Source organism: Phyllostomus discolor, chromosome 7 (assembly GCF_004126475.2).
Source record: "Phyllostomus discolor isolate MPI-MPIP mPhyDis1 chromosome 7, mPhyDis1.pri.v3, whole genome shotgun sequence".
In the NCBI taxonomy this organism is placed as follows: Eukaryota; Metazoa; Chordata; class Mammalia; order Chiroptera; family Phyllostomidae; genus Phyllostomus; species Phyllostomus discolor.
Window position 1 is genome coordinate 116,894,750 of NC_040909.2, and position 12,190 is coordinate 116,906,939.

Below are 12,190 nucleotides of genomic sequence, written 5' to 3' on the forward strand. Positions count from 1 at the left end.
TTGGCAGATACTACACTTATTTTTCCTGAAGCTGCTTCCATACCTGCACAGGTAGTCTCCTGTAATTCGGATCTGTCCACCAAACGCACTGTAGATAATTGCCTGCATTCGATGTCTTTCCATAGGTAAAGCACCTGGTGTGCTGATTGAAAGGAGCCACCCGTGAGTGTGTTACATGGTGCTTTAAAAAACAAGTGGCTAGTGAGAGTTATATTAATGCTGTATTGAAAACAACCATTTTGATGCTGTCATATTCCAGAAAAACATTTCCTCAGTGTCATGTAATAGTTTTCTCCTTCCAAATGTCATTTCTGAGGGAGAGGGCAGCGGGAGTTTCCAAATGGAGGGATTAGAAGGTGACATTTGATTTGTGCTGTGATGAAGAGGTCGTGACAGAGCGGAGTGTCTGCGTAAGAACAAGTGCTGGGAGAGGCCTGCAAGAGGAGGAGGGAGAGGAAGCTGGAAGGATGAAATCCCTGGCTTTCAGCCACCAAACCTGTCTAAAATGTCTAAAATGTACTGGTGTCTTTGTAAACAAGCAACGCCTTTTAGCCCCCCTTTCTGGTTGGTGGAAGTGGAAGGAGCTTTTAGTCTTCATAAGATGTGTTTCCGGTTATCTGTTACTGAGGAACAAACCCCCTGAAACAGTGGCTCAAAACTCCTCTAACAGTCGCTTCTTATCTCTGCGAGTGCTGAGAGTTGGCTGCGCTTGGCTCAGTGGTTCTGTCTTGGGGTCGCTGATGGGCTTGCAGTCCCTCAGTGGCTGGGTCGTGGTGTCTGCTGCCTGGGCCAAGGGCTGCCACAGTGGGGGCTCCTCTGACATCTTTCTCTGGGTCAGTGTGACCTTTCCAAGATTTCCCACCAGCCTGGTGGCTTTGGGGTAGTAGGACTTCTTGCAATGGTGACTCAAGGCTGACAATATACATGTCTCAAAAGAGAGAGCCAGGTGGCTTCCTTTCTTGGTTGCTCTCTTTCTCTGTGAGCATATGCTCCTACGGAGGCCAGCTGCCATGCTGGGGGCGGTCCTATGGAGACATCCACATGCTGAGTAACTGAGGACCACAGGCACAGCCCCATGAGTGATCCTGGACACAGATCCTCCAGCCAGTTAACACGTCAGGTGCCTGCAGCCCTGGCTGACATCTTAACTGCAACCTCGTGAGAGATTCTGAGCCAGATCCACCCAAGTAAGCCTCCCTTAGGTTCTTGACACTCAGAACTCTAAGGAAATAAATTTTTGTTGTTGTAGGCTGTTGCACTTGGGTTAATTCATTATGCAGCAACTAATCCATCCTGTCTTCTGCCATTCCCCTAATCTTCCATCCACTAAGTAGGAATTCGGTCACTGCAGAATGAATGAGGAATGAGTGAACGTGATATTTTTGACCCCCAAAAGCAGTGCAGTATGTCATACCACGTACTTGCTTTTGTTATGGGAACCTTATTTCTCTGTATCGATTGTCTCTCTACAGAACAGAAATTAACCAAAGGCTGTTATTTAATCTTCAACAAATAAGTCATCAATACATACACATAAACACACATACAGACACACACGTGTGCTTTATATATATATATATACATATTTGTGCACACCATACTGCCATATATACTTAGTGTAAGAAAGGGTTCCCTTTCCTAATAGAATGAATTGGATGGTGTGTGCTGGTCTGCCACATCCAGATGTCATTTAGGTCCTAGCATAAGTACGCTATAACCTTATACAAAACTTTTCTTTTTTCTGACAAATTATTTACTAAGCCATTTTGCTATTCATAGTATTAATTTTTTGCCTATTCACTTCTCATCTTTGAAATTCAATTTACTTGGTATTTGGCGGTTATAAAAATATTTTAAAGTAGGCTGATTTTACTACTCAATTACTGGGTTGTGATTTTGAATTCTCCCTTAGAGGATAGGATATATATTAATGTCTGAAAGTAATTTTTATGCCAGCTGACTCTCTGTTAAATGTATTTATTTTGGACCTCTAGTGACCAAATTATTCCTTCTATTATTTATGTAGAAATGTGCTAACAATTCAGTGAAACCTGCGGCAAACCAGAACAAGTATCTTGCCTGGATTTCTTTTTGGTAACAAGAGGTAAAAAGGTGAGTGAAGACATTCTAGGTAATTTTTTTAGAGACTTCTTTCTCACTTACTAAAATTCTCACCCAGGATTACTATTGTTGGGGGTGGGGTACCTTAATTCTCCCTAGCTTCATTAGAGTTCCCCCCTGGCCCCTCTTGTCCCCTCACTTACTCCTTTGCAGAGAAGTGTCTTACCCGATGTGAGTTTGGATGAGGACCTGAGCATCATGACTCAGGCCCTTTCTCACTCTTTGCTGAGGAAAGCCTAGATCTGGTCTGCTCTTGGCCACATGGTCAGCTTAGAGCTAAGTGCCCTTTTGGGGAGGCCTGAGGTTGGGCAGAGCTACCTGTGACTCGAAGGGTATAGCAAATGCTGTGGATGACCCACCTCTCTCCTCCCCGAGTTCACCTCTATAGGCAGGAGGTTGTTTATTACAACACTTGTACTTTCTGTCTGAGTGATCTTCCTGCACAGCAGGCTGCTTGGCCCGTGCACAGATGAGCTGGAAGTGCCCTGGCGTTGATGACCCTAGAGGCAGCTCTAAAACAAGGAGATGGAGTGGGAGCTTCAGAGACACTAAGTCGAGAGGCTCTCAGAGATGTGTTCTGGGCTGTCTCCCAGAGCTCCAAAGGGACTGAGCTCAGGGTTCCCGCAGTGATCACTGGCTTTAGGGCATGTTCTTGGCTGGCTTTCCCCCCTTCCCTGTCTCACTCCCCACTCTTCTGCTTGGGTTAATTTCCAAATAAGCGACTTGCAGTCAAATCCCTCTCCTGGGTCCTGCTTCTGGGTGACTCTGTTCAGGGGACACTAGTAGGAACCGATGTCACCTCCCACCTAAGTGACATGCCCCACCAGCTGGAGAGTGATAGAGCTGAAATTTCCGGTCCCATCTGCCTGACTTCTTTCTGTTTGTCTCAGTCAGTTAGAACGAGGGAGGGTGTGACTGGTTTATGTTACTTGGGCTCCTTCCCAAATCCCCATGACTTTGACTTTTCTCCCTCTCCTAGTTTCTTCACAATAAACTTTACAAATATGAAATTAAGCCTTACAAATGAACAATAAGTACATTTGACTGACAACCCACTCTTTTTGCCAAAAGACAGGGGAAAAGTATAGATACATATATCCACTTTCTATTCTGTTTACAGTGGCAGAGTCTTATTACACACTTACTCTCCTCAGCTAGAAAATTGAAAAAAATTGCTTTATTTGACAGTATTGAACATTTTAATTTTTTTTCTGTTATACAACCACATCAACATTTCTCTTTACCTTTGTATGGTAGTTTTTTTTTTCTGGAAATTGAAAACGTTTTTAAGAGAATATGGATCTTTGTTTCTTTTTATTTGCTCTTAGAGCTGAGTCCAATAAATTTACAAATTGGAAGCAAATGTGCAAACTTGGGTTAATTGCTGAGGCTCTACCCTTCATCTATAAAATGGACAGGAAATATTTTTTAACCCATATAACAGGATTCCTATTCATATCAAGTATGGATGAAAGTCTTGTCTTATAAACATGAAATGGTATTCAAATATTGGTTTTTATTTCCTCAGGAGTAATTGTGCTTGTGAAGCAAAGAGAGGCAGCTAGTTCCTAATAATACGGCTACTTCAAAAGTACAGGTAAGGCCCGCATGAGAACACACTGACTTCTGAAGTAGATATCAAATTTCCTTGGGGGGAGGGGAAATCTACTGGAAGCATGGTCATTTTAGGTCTCAGACATGTGAGGGGGAGCTGATTGTTTTTACCTGATCTTTGTGGCAGAGGCAATTACCTGAATAGGCAGAACTTTCCCTAAATTTGCCAGTAAGAATCTGAAGCAAGGTTATTCTCCGGACGAGTGTGGGAGAGCCAGATAAATGTGCTTGGAATGAATCAGCAGCTGTGAGCCTGGAATAATAACTGTCCATTTCACAGGATGCACGTGCTGATCCCTGGGTGGGAACACACCCGACAGTCAAGTTCATTAAAGTAATTCTGCCATTTGCTGCATATCTGACCAATAGAAACCATTGTTTCTTCCTCTCAAATGTAGCAGTGGTTAACTAAATTAGACATTCTGTGATACTGTGAGAAAAATTGGGAGTTCATTTACTATAGTGTTAATGTGTTTGATAATTTTTGTGAGTTTCTGTGTTTGATATTCCTCTTGTTATTATTTAATCTCAAACATGTCCAGAATGTTGTCTCCTGGTGTAACCAACCACCCACCAACCCAAGGACTTGTTAGTATTTTCTTGCTTTCACTGACACCTGGTGGCCTTCGTGGTCTGTGGGGAAAGAAAGCCAGTCCAGGCTGTACACAGGCTGGTCAGCAACTTGGTGTCGTCGTCTTTTTTTGTTTAATTAAATATGTTACTGTTATTCTATTACAGTTGCCCCAGTTTTGTGCCTTTGTTCTCCTCCTCACCTCATGGCTCGTGAGAAGTGAGTGTTGTGATGAGACAGCACAGTCTGATGCCGAGGGGGCATCAAAAGGACGAAGCTCTTCCCCATCCTTTGAAGCTGTCACCTGGTCCAGGTCACAAGGTTTGGTTTGACTGTGGATTGTATGCAAGCCTTAGGGGTCCTGGGTCAGTGGTCTAGTGGGGAAGACACACCCCATGCTCAGCGTGGGGTCGCAGCTGGTGTCATCGGGGCACTGCTTGGCCCACATTTTGTCAGGCATAAAGGGGCAACAAAGACCTTTTGGCTGGTCTCTCTAAATGTCCTAACTTTCCATCTCATTGTGATTAAACAGTACAAAGCAAGAGCCTGCCTAGGATGAGGGGATGTCTCTAGTTTTCCAAATCCCCTAACATATTTGGAATAGTTTTGGCAGATACTGAGAGAAGTGCCCGAGGGATACACTTGAATACTATCTAATAATACCTGTTCCTATGACAGCCCAAAGTCCATCATTCTGATGGGCTGATATGACACCTTACAGGCAGAAACCATGTTTTATTCATCTCTATATCCTTAGCAACTGACACATCAGAAAGTACACAGTAAATGAGATGGATGGACAAAAGCTATGACTATGTGGAGCATCAGTAGGAGATGAGGCCACAGGGATAGAATGAGCAACTTACATAGGACTTCAATGAATCCGGGCTAGCATGTGGCTTGATTTTAAAAATAAAAATATTCTTTAGTTGAATATTTGAGTCTGAAGCTATTGTATCAACCTAAAATCCAGGAAGGCATACAAGTGGGGAACTGTGGGGATGAGGCCCCTGTGACATTTGTGAACTCACCTAACTCCAATAGGATCGTGCGTACTCAGCAGAGAGGAGAGTTACAGTGGCTCTCACGAAGCCTCTCAATAGCAGCTGTTCATGTGAGCTTTAGGTTGGGGTCAGATCATAGAGGATTGCTGCCTGCATTCTCAGAGTGCCCAAAGTGCCAGCTGTCTGTGGTTTTGATCAAAGAGAGATCTCTGTGCCTTACACACCAGACTTGTAGGCGGCAGAGTTGACCCTCTGCCATGAAATGTTAGCTGCCCCAGCCTTCCTGCTGACGCCCAGGGGATCATCCCATGGCTGGGACAGGGCCTCGGCGCTGCCTGGGAGTGGGGAACTTTTGTTAAAAAGTTTTCCTTTCAAAAACAGCCTAGGCCTTTGATCCACTCATTGTTTAGGGAGGCATTCATCTCCTTTTGGAAAAGTCTCCTAAGAGAGGTATTAAAATATCATTAGTAGGCCCTGGCTGGCATAGCTCAGTGGATTGAGCTTGGGCTGCGAACCAAAGCATCACAGGTTCAATTCCCAGTCAGGGCACATGCTTGGGTTGTGGGCCATGGCCTCCAGCAGCTGCACATTGGTGTTTCTCTTTCTCTCTCTCTCTCCCCCTCCCTTCCCTCTCTAAAAATAAATAAAATCTTTAAAAAATATTTAAAAAAATATCATTAGTAGAATGTTGCTAGAGGTGGCCACGAGTCTGGCTACTTCTTTTGGCTCACGGTTTAGGGAGATAGAAAACATTACCCACTAGGAGAAGACTTTTGAGCCCTGACTTCCTGGGAAAGAGGAGGAGACAATTTAAATAAAGCTTACTAATGAAACTCAATAAAAGAGCGTTTCCGATATCTGTTTAGATATCCTATCAAAAGGGTGTCACAGAAAATCTAGAACTGTCAGATCAATTTATCTTGTGGCTTAAAACACTTCAGTGATTCTTTATAGTTTCCAGAGTAATGTAAAAACTCTTTAATATGATGTTCAAAGCTCTTCAAAACCAGGGTACTTTCTGGTGTGTTCATGCAGCTTCTTTCATGTGGTCGTTCTCAATGCCGCAGACACCTGATGCAACTTCACACCTCTCTAGCCCCTTTTCTGCTCTCTGAAACAATCCGGCTTGTTTTTTTTAAAGGTTTTATTTATTTTTAGACAGAGGGGAAGGAGGGAGAAAGGGAGAGAGAAACATCAATGCATGGTTGGTTGCCTCTCATGCGCCCCCAACTGGGGACCTGGCTGGCAACCCAGGCATGTGCCCTCACTAGGAATCGAACTGGCAACCCTTAGGTGTGCAGGCCAGTGGTCAATCCACTGAGCCATACCAGCCAGGGCCCAGCTTGTTCTTTTTTGTGTGTGTGTGGTAAAATACACGTAATAAAAAAGTTCACATCTTAAAGTGGAAAATTCAGGGTACTACTTTCATTCATCATGTTGCACGGCTATCATCACTACCCAGTTCCAGAACTTTTTCATCACTGCAGACTAAACCTGTACCCTGTAAGTATTTACTCCCAATCTCGCCCTCCCCCCCTCAGCCCTTGGCTACTGCTGGGCTGCTTTCTGTCTTTATGGATTTACCTGCTCTGGATATTTTATATAAACTGAATCCAGTTATGTGGCCTTATGTGTCTGGGCTCTTTATCTTAACATTATATTTTCAAGGTTCATCCATGTAGCATGTATCAGTACTTCATTCCTTTTGACAGCTAAATCTTGCATTGTATAAATATACCACATTTTGTTTATCCATTCATTCATTATGGGTGTAAGGATTATTTCCACTTTTAAGCTATTGAGAACCGAGTTGCTGTGAACATTTGTTTACAAATTTTCTTTTACACACACACATGCGCACACACACCCTAGGAGCAGAACTTCTGGGCCATACTGTAATTCTAAGTTTAACTTAGCAAAAAACCACCAAACTATTTCACACAGTGGCTGTACCATTTTCCATTTCCACCAGCAATGAATGAAGGTAGGTTCTGGTTTCTCCATATGCTTACTGATGTTTGTTATTTTTCAGTTTCTTATTATGGCCATCCTAGTGGGTATAAAGTGATATCTTATTGTTATTTTAATTTGCATTTCCCTAATGACTGATGACGTTAAACATCATTGTGTGTGCTTTTGGCTGTTTGTATATCTTGTTTGCAGAAATAATCTGTTCAATTTTATTTTGGCCATTTTATTTTATTTTTTGAATAATTGTTTAAGTTAGAATCAACAGACAAAGACAATCCAGAGGACCAAATGAGAGATGACAGAAACCCCCAGGGACCCCAGATAGAGCAGAAAAAGGGAAAACAGACTAGAAAAAAAGTCAACCTAAAAAGCGAGCTCCCCCTTCTTCCCTCCCCATGGAGGTCGGGAGTGCCCATGGCCCCACACCCCTCTGTCTTCCCTTGCTTAAAACACATTGGAGCCAACCAACCTCAAAACTAGGCCTTTACATGTGAACAGGCAACTATGGCCTCAGGTAACCACCTCTCAGTGTCTTTGCCCACTCACACTGTCTACCTTCCCTGTTGTCCCAGACATTCGTCATGGGGGTTCCATGGCCAAGAGGTTACTGTCTATGGGGCTGGGAATTCAACCTTATTGTGTCCACTGTGCCCTCCTTCAGCAAATGTCCCCCTGCAGAGCGAGGTCTCCTGGAGTGGGGCGAGGGGTGAGATCAAGAAGTGTCATGGCAAGGGGAGAAGGGGTGGGGCAGGGTGGTCCTTTAAGGGTCCCATCAGCAGAACCTCCTGACCAGTCTGGCCCGGCCCCTTAGCCTGAGTCTCAATCACTGGTGTCTGAGGAGGAGGCAGATGAAGAGGAGGAGCTAGAACTGAAAGTGCTGAGGAGTGACATCTCTATTTGCTGAGCAGATGACGACTGTGTTTGCTCACTCAGTTTCTTAGGGGCTTTTTGGTGGAGTTGACCTGCCCAGTAATATCTTGTAACCACTTGTCTAGTTCCCGCTTCTTTGCAAAGCCAGTTCCTCCTTCATCTTTCCATAAGTTTTTAGTGGTGTAACATTTTTAATGGTGTAGGGCTTCCGAGATTTCTTTCAAAGGCGGGAAAGGATGTAGTGCTCAAGCTCTCTATCCATGGGTGGCTTGGGGGCTTCAAAATCGATCTCAACCCCCTACTGGGTCTGAGTCATGTAAAGACGCTTGGATTATGTGCACAAGCTGGCACACCTTCTCCCCAGGAAATTCAGTGATGTCCAGGCTCAACTGCCACTTCTCATCCTGACTCATGGGCCTACTTTCTTCCTCCTCCTCTGAATCCTAGACCATAGGCAGGGTCGGTGGGGCCATCCTTGTGGCCTTTATGGGTCATTTGATGCCACTTCCTCCAGAAGGTCCAAAGAGAGGGGAACCTAGTGCAGCACCACTGCCACACCCACTGCCACTTGCTTTCTTGGACTTCTTGTGCTGAGAGAGGCAGGGTGCCCAAGCCCCTTGTACTCTTCATCTACCCCAGCTCAGCCTCTGGGCTTCTCTGCCTTCCATTTCTTCTCTCTCTCTCTCTCTCTCTCTCTCTCTCTCTCTCTTTTTTAATGCCCCACTTGGGTATGGATATTGGGCTTTGGGACAGGGAAGCCAGTTGTTCATGTCCAGCCCAAAGCTGTTCCTGTAGTTCAGCCAGGAGATGAGCTCGTTCCTCACTAGAGGACCCTGAAGATGATCAGGCCGAGCCATCAGTCCAGGCAATAGAGACGGGGAGTGGCCCTGGTTCCAGTGGTTCATCTGGCATCACGGCATCATGGAACTCAGGTACATCCTGTAGCTGTCTTGCAGTGGCCACAACACCATGGTCTGGGGATTGTACTTAAAGCAGTTGGAGAACATAAGCTGCACACCACCAGCAAACTGCTGGGCATCCTGGGATTCACAATTCTCCATATTCCTCTTGACAGTGCTGAGGTCCATGGGGTGCTTAAGTATGTCGAGGCAATCATGCAGACCAGGGGCAGATGCATCCACTGGTTTATAGAAAGGCCAGGCATAGGCAGTATGCTTCTTAGACAGGAATGCCTTCAAAAATGCCACTGCAATATTCAAGTGTTCTGATCGCTTTCCTTTCTTGCAGCTCTAGTGGTGTTGCTCAGAGGTGCCAAGTCTTTGCTTGGCTTAATGGGGCAGCCACTTTCTCGCCACATGGGGGAAGCTATGCTGCCTTAGGCTCAAGACCCGTGGGGGGCTAGCTGGGGAACCGGGAACCAGCATGGCTGCAGACATAGGGGTGGTAGTGTCTGTTTTGTGCTTTACCCCCTTTTTCTGGGCAAAGGGCTGGTCTGAGGGAGCTGCAGAATGCAAGGACTTGAGAAGGAGAGACGAGATGAGTGGTGGGTGCGGGAATGTTGAGAACAGCAGTGGTTATCTCAGGAGGTGGAGTATGGATGGCTGTGTGAGATACAGAAGAGATAGCAGGTACCTGAGGGCACTCCTGATACTGCCCTGGAGTGCTGTCAGTTTGGCCCCCTTCTTGTGGCTGTTCTTAAGGATGGTCACCACAAGTTCCCACTCCTCTTGTGGCACTGATGTCACTTTGTGCAGGAAGATGTTTTCTGGCATCTGTGTCATCACCAGTGGGTTTGTTGTAGCTATAGCCGTTGGTGAACACGGTATTAAAATCCTGCATAGACTCTGAAGCAGCCCAGTAATGGTTATTTTCAAGGCTCCCTGTAATATATAGTAGCCATGTCCATAGGCTGCTTTATAATTTTGTGATAATCCAGCAGACCCGGTTTGATGACACCCACAGGCTGCAGGAAGGACGATGCAAACTGACGTTTCCACAGAGCCGTCGCCACTACCCTGCGCAGTTATTGCGGGTGGCTGTGACCCATCCTGGCTTTTCGGGATTGGATACCTCTGGGGGGCGGGGTTCCGGGTAGGGGTGGGGTTGGCAGGGGTCAGTTATAAGGCTGGCACTGCCGCCATTGTGGGGCTTTCGAATCCTTTTCCCAGGCGCCTCATCCTCTAGACCCAGCCTGAGTAACTCTGCATTGGCCTCCCCAGAGGGCTTGTTGTGGGGAGTTGGGTTTTGCAGCATTTTGACCCAGTGGAAGCCTCGCTACATTCAGCGGTGGCAAGTCCGGGGTGGCCTCGGCTTTCCTTCCACGGTATCCAGGGTAACCCAGGAAGTGGGGGTGTACACTGCCTTTGCCTTCACGCCCCCCCCACCCCCATTCATCCACTCACCCACCCCCACACACACTCATGGCAGACCCCAAGGCAGCCCCCTCCAGTAATTTCACGGGAAGCTCGGGGCAGCTGCAGACTGGCGTCCTGCACAGGAGGTGGCAGTGAGAGAATGGTGGTGGCTTCAGCAGAGGTAGGCGAGCCAGGGGTGAAGGATGCTGGAAACCCTAGGAAGGCCCGCAATCCCAGACACCGTGAGCAATATCGCTCCCTGGTGGTCTGCAAGGATCCCCGCTTCCAGTGGGAGCCCACCGGGCGGGCGAGGTCGATAGACCTCGATAGACCTGTGTTCATCCGCCTCGATAGAGGCGGATGAACACAGAGGCTGGTTTAGGGAGCCCTCGCTTCCATGTTGAGCTCCTCTTGAGGGCGGAGTAGAGGGTGTGGACAGACTCCGAGCCTGGGGTAGAGCCAGAAAAAGGGGAGCTTCAGCCCGCCAGTACGGACATAGGCCTAGAAGAAGGCCATTTCTTAGACGATGGAAGTCCATTGCCATGGCAGCTCCCTGTATCATAGGCAGAATCCTGCATCCTGTCTAGAGGATGCTCCACTCACGGGCAAAATACTTGGCCATTTTTAATTGTTCTTTTGTTATTGCATTGTAAGAGTTTTTTCTCTAGTCCGGATGTTAGATGCCTAGCAGATATATGATTTGTAAATATTTTTTCCCATTCTGTGAGTTGATTTTTTTTAACTTTCTTGATATGTCCTTTGATGCCTAAACATTTTCAGTTTTGCTGATGTACAATCGATCTAATTTTTTTCTGTGTGTGGCTTATGCTCTTGGTATCCTATTGCCATATCCAATGTCATGAAGATTTTCCTCTGTTTTTGCTTGTTCCTATGTATATTTAAAGTTTTATTGGTAGATGGGTGATAGAATATTTGAATCTTTGATTATATGAGAGTTTATTTCCTTCATACATCTTCATATTTTATATAGTTCCTTCTGCATTCCCAATATACTGCGGAAAAGGAAAGGAAAGCTGGGAGTCACGTCAGCACAAGGTAGTGTGAGTCACTCTCTTTTCTCTCCCCTGGGGTCAGCAACTAATTGAACATCCACACGCAAACAGAAGTACCTCTGCACGTTGCACCAGGACACCCAGGGGGTTTCAGGACAAGCTGTGATTGTTTATACTTCTGTTCTTAAGGTTGTTTACATTCAAAATAAAATTTTAATTTCTTAAAAGAAGTAGTAGAACAGCTCTGCGTAAATCCACTCTATGAAATTCTGTCTTCACCAAACATGGGGACTTAAATATAATAACCAGATCAAGAAATAGAAATGGAATAGCAAAATATTTTTAAAATGTTCAGAATGTTACTTAAGTAACACAAGGATAATATTTGAATTGTTAAGATGAACAACAAAAATAATTATAACACACTTATACAGTAAGTTAAAATGACTCCTTATAATTCTTACCATGTGTTGCTTATGTTTGTGATCACTGAGACCTGAATTTAAATCTCTCTCTGGTGTTTATTCACTGTAGGAATTTAATCTATTTGCCCTCCTTCATGTATAGTGCACTTGGTAAGAATATTTGCTTTATCTGACTGTGGTTAAGGTGCAAAGCTCCTACCATAACCCTTAGTACATAATAAAGCTTCCATCAGTTGAAGATACCCTTTCTTTTATTGGCCCATACTATAGGATATAGAAGAAAAGC

General features: G+C 45.2%; 1 pseudogene; it reads right to left on the bottom strand.

Moving 5' to 3' along the window:
* Positions 1-652: 652 nt before the first annotated feature.
* Positions 653-10,445, bottom strand: LOC114514768 (annotated as a pseudogene).
* Positions 10,446-12,190: the final 1,745 nt, after the last annotated feature.